The 9,185-nt window shown below is 39.3% G+C and overlaps 1 non-coding gene across 1 annotated transcript; it reads left to right on the forward strand.

Moving 5' to 3' along the window:
- The first annotated feature begins 8,013 nt into the window (after positions 1-8,013).
- Positions 8,014-8,084, forward strand: TRNAC-ACA (transfer RNA cysteine (anticodon ACA)). The gene has a single exon. It is a non-coding gene; the product is annotated as a tRNA-Cys (tRNA).
- The last annotated feature ends 1,101 nt before the right edge of the window (positions 8,085-9,185 follow it).

Here is a 9,185-nt window from a genome sequence, read left to right on the forward strand (position 1 = left end):
GCTTCCTCATCTTAGAATAGTTATTAGTCCTAAACATTCTTTTGGGGGGTATTCTTCGAAAATTCTGACCAAAAGGTTCATCCATTTGGTGCTAGACCTCACCTTAAAACACTGAGGTCAGCTTTCAGATGGAAAAGAAAAATAAAATTGTGTGTAAGTGCTATTACTGAGTTGCAAGCCCCTTGAAAGAAGTTATTGGATCTTGTTCACTAAAATGAGACCATTTTACCCTAGCACAATGCCCAGCATCCAGTACTATAGTTACTGGATAAGGTAGTAAATTATAGTTAAATATCATTATTTTAAAATTCCTAATTCAAGATTTGTGTTAACTCATGCAAGTCTCAAGCTTAGGTTGTGATCTGCCCTGTTTTATGATGAAAAGTCAATTATTAGTCATGTTTCAAGGACTAATACATTGACAGTTTGCAAATGTGGATTGTAAAGGATAAGCTCTGTTATACAGCAGTATTTTAAATGCAGTATTTATATACAAATAATTATTATGCTAATTTCACAGCATCTTGATCTACTCATTAACACAGATACAAAGAATCAGCATGGTGTGGTGGAAGAGCATTAAAAGGGTAATTAGGAGCCCTGGGCTCTGATCCCAGTCCACCACTCATTAGCAGGGTCACCTTGGCCAAGTCGCTCAACCCCTCTGAGTCTGTTTCCTCACCTGTAAAATGAAGAGATTGAACTAGAGCACACCAAGTGCCCTTCCAGCCTTAACAGTTTATGATTCTATGATCCCAGTGAATGCCCAAGTGGCAGCCATACTCTCCTCTTAATTCATCGTACACACAGTTTCCCCTCTTATCACAGCTTTTGCACATGATGTTTTCTGAGCCTGAGACACTTTTTGGTGAATTGTCCATACCTCTCTAATAGTGATTAACTCCTCTGTTTCTTCTGGAGGCTGGTTCCTCAGGTAAATTGTCCTTGATTTCTCAAGTCAAGTTCTGCTACAATCTTGCACAATTATGTCCCTTTCCTTCAGAGAATGCATCTTAATTCTAATTTTTAATTAATGTCCATCACCTCCTCTAGATTGTTTGTTTCAAGAAGACAGGGACACAGTCTGTTTTTTCTTACTATTGCTTCACAAGTACCTTCTATGGTGCCTTTCACAGAATAGGCACTTGATACATAGTTATGGAATAAACAATTGAGGAATGAATGAATGCAATCAGTGCCAAATACATGGATAAATGTCTTAAATGAAAGGCAGGGGGTGGGGTGGGAGGTATTGACCTGGTAGCCTGTCATTACTATGTGGATTTAAAAGACATAAAATTGCCCCCTTTCTATTGTACTTCATTTCTTTAATTGGATCATTTGCAAATTACTCTTAGGCAAAACATTTTTAAACTAATTTCCATGTCAGAATTAAGGTGTGAATTTGAACCAAGATTTTTAAATGCTGACATTTGTGAAAGGAGAGGTCTTATGGCTAGTGCCAACATAAATTTGAACCTATGTAGTTTTTTTCTTCCAATAATGCTGCCATTATTCTGTTTTAATATCTGTATAATTTCAGCCTTTAAGTTTTCCTATCATAGTTTCATCCATACATTCATGATCATCTGTGAAGATTTTATAAATGTACATATATATAAAATTTTACTAAACACTCTTAATACCAGATTATTCTTCTTAGTTTTACCTTGCATATCTCTTGTTTTTCAAGCTTGTTATGTTTTCAAGCAGTTTTCCTCAGTCATTTTCTCTGGTTTCAAATGTTTCCATTGGTAATGAATTTCGATCACAAGGCACAGAAATTTCACATTTGCAGAAGTTCACTGTATGAATATATTTCACGCTATTAACTCTAGTCTCAAATCATATGCAATGGCACCCCACTCCAGTACTCTTGCCTGGAAAATCCCATGGACGGAGGAGCCTGGTAGGCTGCAGTCCATGGGGTCGCGAAGAGTCGGACGACTGAGTGACTTCACTTTCACTTTTCACTTTCATGCATTGGAGAAAGAAATGGCAACCCCCTCCAGTATTCTTGCCTGGAGAATCCCAGGGACGGCGGAGGCTGGTGGGCTGCCGTCTATGGGGTCGCACAGAGTCGGACACGACTGAAGCGACTTAGCAGCAGCAGCAGCAGCAAGTCATATCTAACTAAGCACAGGTGCCCCCTTGTCATCGTTGTCTTCCATCCCTTTCTTTTTCCAGAGAAAAGAAGAAATTGTGGTTTATAGTAAATCCTGGTATTAAAAACATATCTCTTATTTCTCCTCTTGTGATTTGTTCTGAACTTAAAGGATGTCCTGTAATAATAAATAGTCAGGCTTCAAAGGTGACAGTTTAGAATTTCAAGAAAGAAATGATGTATCAAGTAGCAATATTACCATCAGAAATGTGGCTAAATAGGTTGAGAAAAATAAACCTAATTCCTTACTTTTGTATGTGAGCCCCTGGCTGTATATCCTCAAACTATCTCTTATTTTCACACAGAATAGCAGTTTTACCCAGTATTATTGAGGAGCCCACACCTCAATAAACAGACTATTATGTAGACACCATAGACAAGAAGCATTTAATTTGTAATTATTCCTAATTTTCAAAACTCGAGATGCTGTCACCATGGACATTATGGATACATTCTTCATATGGACATATTTCAAATCTTCCCTCTATTAAAATTTGTGGGCTGGTGACGATCAAGTTCTTGTGCTGTGCTATGCTTAGTCACTCGGTCATGTCCGACTCTGTAACCCTATGAACTGTAGCCACCCAGTTTCCTCTGTCCGTGAAAATTCTCCAGGCAAGAATACTGGAGTGGGTTGCCATGCCCTTCTCCAGGTAATGTTTCCAACCCAGGGATCGAACCCAGGTCTCTCTCATAGCAGGTGTATTCTTTACCATCTGAGCCACCAGGGAAGCCCAAAAATACTGGAGTGGGTATCTATCCCTTCTCCAGGGGATCTTCTTGACCCAGGAATTGAACCAGTATCTCCTGCATCGCAGGAGGATTCTTTACCAGCTGAGCTATGAAAGCAGAAATTGTGCTACAATCATCCTGGGAAGATTTTTTTTCTTCCTCTTTTGCCTTTGGCTTGAGGTCTGTAGTTTGATGCAGCAATATCCTTTAATGTATCCATCAATAAACATGTTAACTTTTTGGTTTGGGGTTTATAAACACATTAACATGTAAGTCCTAAAAGAAGACATCTGTCAGTTGGCTCTTTCTGAATAATAAATCACCAAAAGTTGTTGAGGGTCAGGCGTCATTTGGGTGTTTTTCTGGGTTTATGCTTGGTGACAACCATGTTCAGTTGGGGCTCAGCTGAGAACTCATTCTGCTTAGCTCCAGCCCCTAAACCTAAACAGCTAAATGTGAGTACCACAGCTTAGAATCAGAGACATGGAAACCAGAAACTTCACTATGAAGCTCAGCTGGTGCCTATATAAGAGAGGTAAAAGATTTCCATGTACTGGGTAGAGCTAGTTACCCTCACTCCCAGTGTCTAGATATTAAGATGCTGTAAAATAGAGAAAAGTGGAAAAGGGGAGCCATTTAGGTGAGAAAAGATGACGTTGAGAAACAGTGAGTCTTTGCAGAGAGAGAATTAAACCACAGTTCAAGGGAACTGGCTGCTTTCTGAGTCATCATCTAGTGGGTCTTCCAGTTGCCTTCAAGTTTCATCCTCAGCATCTTGTTTGAAGTGATGTGTCTTTGCTTTGACAATTATATAGGGCTCTACACAAACTCAGAGAAGGCAATGGCACCCCACTCCAGTACTCTTGCCTGGAAAATCCCATGGATGGAGGAGCCTGGTAGGCTGCAGTCCATGGAGTCGCGAAGAGTTGGACACCACTGAGTGACTTCTCTCTCACTTTTCCCTTTCATGCACTGGAGAAGGAAATGGCAACCCACTCCAGTGTTCTTGCCTGGAGAATCCCAGGGACGGCGGAGCCTGGTGGGCTGCCGTCTATGGGGTCACACAGAGTCGGACACGACTGAAGTGACTTAGCAGCAGCAGCAGCTACACAAACTAACTCGTGTGGAAAGGAATCCATCCATTGGACCACTCAGAGGATGAGGGTATTTAGAATACTTTAGTAGTGACAGCATAGGAAAAGAATTCTCTTACTCCTGAACAATGTGAGAATAGACAGAATAATTTTGACACCTACCAGTAATCTGGAGTAACATCATATTATGCTTTTTATGAAATATGAGACTACTTCTTTAGATTGATGCATGCCTCACCCATTAGCAAAAATATAAATACTTTTCCCTTTCTTTTTTTCTCCAAATTCTTTATTTATATTAATAAGCAGGTATATATTGTTGTTGCAATTTTTAAAGCCACATTTGACAATCTTTTCAAATCTTCAGAACAGTTAAAATGTGAATTTTGGACTCACCTTCCAAGAATATGTTACTTGCAATAATAATACCGTCATAGTCTGAGTGGGCTATTAAATGTGTTTACAGATCAGACATGCAAAAAGACATTTTATCATAATCACTTTTGCTGGTTTGTATTTAGATTGAGTCTTGCAATTTCTACTTTTAATGGTTAAGAGTCTTTCTGGTTCACTTTTTAAATGTACAAAATCAAAATGCAGAAGCAAAATTCCCGTCAATGTTGAAAAAAAGATATTTAAGAACTATTCAAATCAAATTTATATTTCAGTCATTTGCTTTCCCCAAAATGGAGAAAAAACCTAATCAACAGATGAGCGTTTTTCCAGTGGCTCATAATTCTCTTTAAGTGAAGACTCAAGAAAAACATTCCCCCAGTAACACACTGAGAAGAGAAGAGAAAGAAACTCCTTGAAGACATACTAAAGCAATGAGGGAGAGATATTAGGGGAGAGAGGGAGAAATAGCCACAGTGGACAGATCCATTGGCCTGAAGCAGTCAGAATGGGGATGGCTCCAGTTGAATAAATGCCTAATGAACCCAGAAACAGTGGTACCAGCCTTGGACCTCATGGACAGCCCATCTTCACACTCAGTGAGGAGGACCCCACTGCTGGCCACATAATGATTGTTTTGGAGACATGGACATTCAAGGAAAGGGCGGGGCTGGAAGAAGTTCAATTTTCTTGCCGGTGAAAAAGAACAATAGCCACATACCCAATTCTGTGCTTTCCAAAGTTCCCATTTTAAGATGGTGCATAGGAAAACGTCATAAATTTGGGCCCTATTATTGGTCCTTTCTCCTAGCTGTCACAATGGTTCCCTAGGAAAGTTTTATTGCTTACCTAAAGTCAAGGAATTCGGTGAGAAAGAGTGATGTGACAGCTCAAGTTTGTCTTACAGAAGTACATTTTTATCCAGGCTTATTTTATTCACAAAACCTCCTGCTCCTTTAACATAGAGCAGGATAGGAAATTCCTCTTCTTACAGAGATTTACTGCCTATTTGTTATAGAATTCTGGCTTGAGCTGTGGTCTCAGCTCTGAATCACTTCCTCATTGGAGACACTGACTACCCAAACTACACCAGCTCCATCCTGAATTTTCGTCCTCTTAATAGTTATTTTTCCTATGTAAAATCATCCTGCTATTTACTTGTACTTTATCTGTATGCCCCACATGACTAAAACTTCATGAAAACATGGACCTATTGGTAGTTGTTTAGTACTATATTCTTAGCTATTAGAACGATGCCCGTCATGTAGTAGGTGCTCAATAAATATGGGTAAATGAGTGAATCAACCAGATGTGCTGGTTAACACCAGGTTACATAGAAATAGGTAGTAAGGGAAGATATCTAATTTGAGTTCTGGTCCACAATTTAATCATGCATGTGAGTGGGACATGGTTCCCTTATATCAGCAAGTAATGCTTGGACACCAGCTGGGTGACCTACAGTTCATGTAAAGTTCATGTAAATTCTTTTTTTTATGTCATTCATTCATATATTCATTCATTTATTTATTTTGATGGAGCCAGGTCTTAGTTGCAGCATTAAGGATTTTAGTTGTGACAAATTAACTCTTAATTGCTGCATTGGGATCTAGTTCCCTAACAAGGGATTAAACTCAGGCCCCCTGCATTGGGAACACAGAGTCTTAGCCACTGGACTACCAGGAAAGTCCCAATTTTAGTAAGTTCTGACATTATCTACCTGGAGATAGCATCAGGTCTCACAGGTTAAGGGCTCAGCTCCACAAGACTATTCCCCTAGCTTCAGATAGCAGTTGCAAGTCCAAGTTATTCACCTGTGCTTCTGATCTACAAACTATAAACTATAGATGCCAAAGATTCTCTCCTTGGACCTCAGATACCAGTTGCAAATCCAGGTTGCTACTTGTCCTTCTGACTGGCCATAAATCAGAGATTCCCACAACCTCTCCTTGAATTTGATTAATTTGCTGGAGCAGCTCACAGAACTCAGAGACACATTTTACTTACTAGGTGGTGGTTTAGTCACTAAGTCGTGTACAAGTCGTGCAACCTCATGGACTGTAGCCTGCCAGGCTCCTCTGTCAATTGGATGCTCCAGGCAAGAATACTGGAGTGGAATGCCATTTCCTTCTCCAGGGATCTTCCTGACCCAGGGATCGAAACTGGGTCTCCTGCATAACAGACAGATTCTCTACCAACTGAGCTATGAGGGTGAAGAAGAAAAGTTAAAATTATACATAACCTCCTGCTCCTTCTGCCTCTGTAACCCAGCTTGCACCTTTCAAAGTCTAGATAAGGTAAGTCTCAGAAAGTGGGGACTCACAACACTAGGAACTGGAGCTTATTTCACTCACCCTTGTCCTGCTCTTTGCAATTGCCCTAGTCCCTGCAAACCCGCAAACCCGATTAATCATGCCTGTCCACGTATAAAAAACCCTTAACCCCTTTGTTCCGGGCTCAGAGCTTGGAGTGTTAACTCCTCTGGGCCCGCCAGCGTAACAAACCTGAGTTCTCCAACTCTCCGAGTGTGGTGCTTGGTTTCTGGAGTACTGGTTTCTGCAACATTTCCGGAGTTCCCTTGACGAGTCAGACTGGTGGCTTGGCAGGGCTGGAAGGAAGGAACCCTGGGATGAACAAGGAGGCACGCCACCTGACGGTATTCTGGGTTCTCTTTCGGACTGATGTTCCGCCTCTCCAGATGGCCGAGCCCCTACCGGACTCTTTGGAGGGATGGACCAACTCACCAGGAACAGCCACAGGATAAGGTAAGGCTCCTGGGCCAGTCCCCAGGCAGGAACCTACCCCAACGGGTAGAAGAGACTGATCACCTCCTTGGGCTCCCAGGAAAGGAGCAACACAGGAAACCTGGGGACTCAGGAGAAGGGAGGCATGGTGATAGCCTCTGAAAGATTGTGAGTGTGTGATTGCTGATTGAACAGAGTGAGATAATTTTTTTTTTTTTTTTGGAAACTGCAAAGCCAATTCTTTTTGCATATGCAATTTAAAACAACTAGCTTGTTAAAAGGCCTGCCTAGGAAAAAGCTTGAAGTTAACCCTTTCCATGTCCTTGAAATACACAGCCCACTTTGCCTCAGACCTCAGCCTTGGGCAAATTAGAAACTTCAAGCAAAGAAAAAAAGGGGTCAAATAGATATTTTAAATCTCAAACAGAAAACTGTAAGATCTCTCTCTATCTATCTGGATTTATGTATGTCTCAGTGTATGTCTTTTGTTTTTTTCTGATAATATTTTTGAAGTTGTAAATGAGTTCTAATTTAATTGGCCTAAAGAAAAGTAAGTGCTTATAAATCAAACAATTCTAACTATAAGAAAAATTAACCTAAATAAATTTCAGATTCACATAAACTGGGAAATAGTCAATATTAAATATCTAGTGTTAATGTTTGCTGATCTAATAAGGAAGTAGGATGTATGTTTTTAATAAAGAAGATATAAAAAATAAAATTATATTTTATAAAGGGAAAAAAAAAGTAGGTCTGATTTAAGGTGGCTGTTACAGAAAGTGATTAAAAGTTTTGTGGAAAGTGGACCCTAAAAAAAGTTTTGTGCATGGTTAGGACTGATTAAGTTTAAAATAAATTTAATTAAGTTTACCTAAATAAGTTTATGACTTCCCTGGTGGCTCAGATGGTAAAGCATCTGCCTACAATGCAGAGACCCAGGTTCGATCCCTGGGTTGGGAAGATCCTCTGGAGAAGGAAATGGCAACCCACTCCAGTACTCTTGCCTGGAAAATCCCATGGACGGAGGAGCCTGGTAGGCCACAGTCCATGGGGTCACAAAGAGTTGGACAAGACTGAGTGACTTCACTTTCACTTTCACTTTCAAATAAGTTTAAAGTTAGCCAGTGCAAAACTTAAATTCGGCCTTTCTCTCTGTTAAGAGGACATACTTTCTTCAGATGTTAAACTGCTTTTAATAATAGATTTAAGTTTCTTTACCTCTTAATTGATCTGTTCTTTATTCACCTTTGAAATCTTTTGTTAACTTTGGCTAAGTGAATAACTATTACTTCACAGTAACTTATATGATCTTACCTGACTGAATGTTATAAACCCTTCTGACATTTATTGACAAAAATTCCTAAATAAGTTGATTTCTAGCTAACTTTGGGATGCTTTGGAGGACCTCTGAGACATCCCAAAGAGCTATTAACCTACCTGGGTTCACTGGACATGTTAAATTACATGAGAAATACTGTTGAAGGGGTGATAAATCTTTTCAGGTTATACTGTATGGTTGATGTTACTAATATAGATATCCTAAAATTATGTGAAATTCATATAGATCTGATATGCCCTGATAAAATATGGTCAATTATAATTCTAGTTATCATTTTAAAGTATGATGACCACGTTTCTTTGTCAATTGCAATAGAATCAGATTTTAAACATGTCTTCTATGGTTTTTCTCTCATGCCTTTAAAAAAGTACTGCTAGTTCTTCAAGATTTACAGGAAAGACTTTAAGAATAAGCAGATAAACAAATTTTGTTATTAACAGTAAGCTGGTACCAGACTGGAATTTGGTCTTCTCTCTGTTTAGAGAACACAGTTTTCTTAAAATGCAGCTTTTGATAACAGATTATGAATTTCTTTGCCTTTAAGTGATTTATATTTGTTTTTAAAATCTTTTTGTTACTTTGGTAAAGTAAATAAACTTTATTTAAGATTATGGTACATGTAGACAAAGCTCATTCTGCTTCTACAAAAAATAACCCCTCATAGTTAGACTTTTGCTATCCTGATGTCCTTAACACATGGCAATAGCCTGCTCCTAAGTCAG

Source organism: Giraffa tippelskirchi, chromosome 1 (assembly GCF_054371585.1).
Source record: "Giraffa tippelskirchi isolate mGirTip1 chromosome 1, T2T-mGirTip1v1.2.pri, whole genome shotgun sequence".
NCBI lineage: Eukaryota > Metazoa > Chordata > Mammalia > Artiodactyla > Giraffidae > Giraffa > Giraffa tippelskirchi.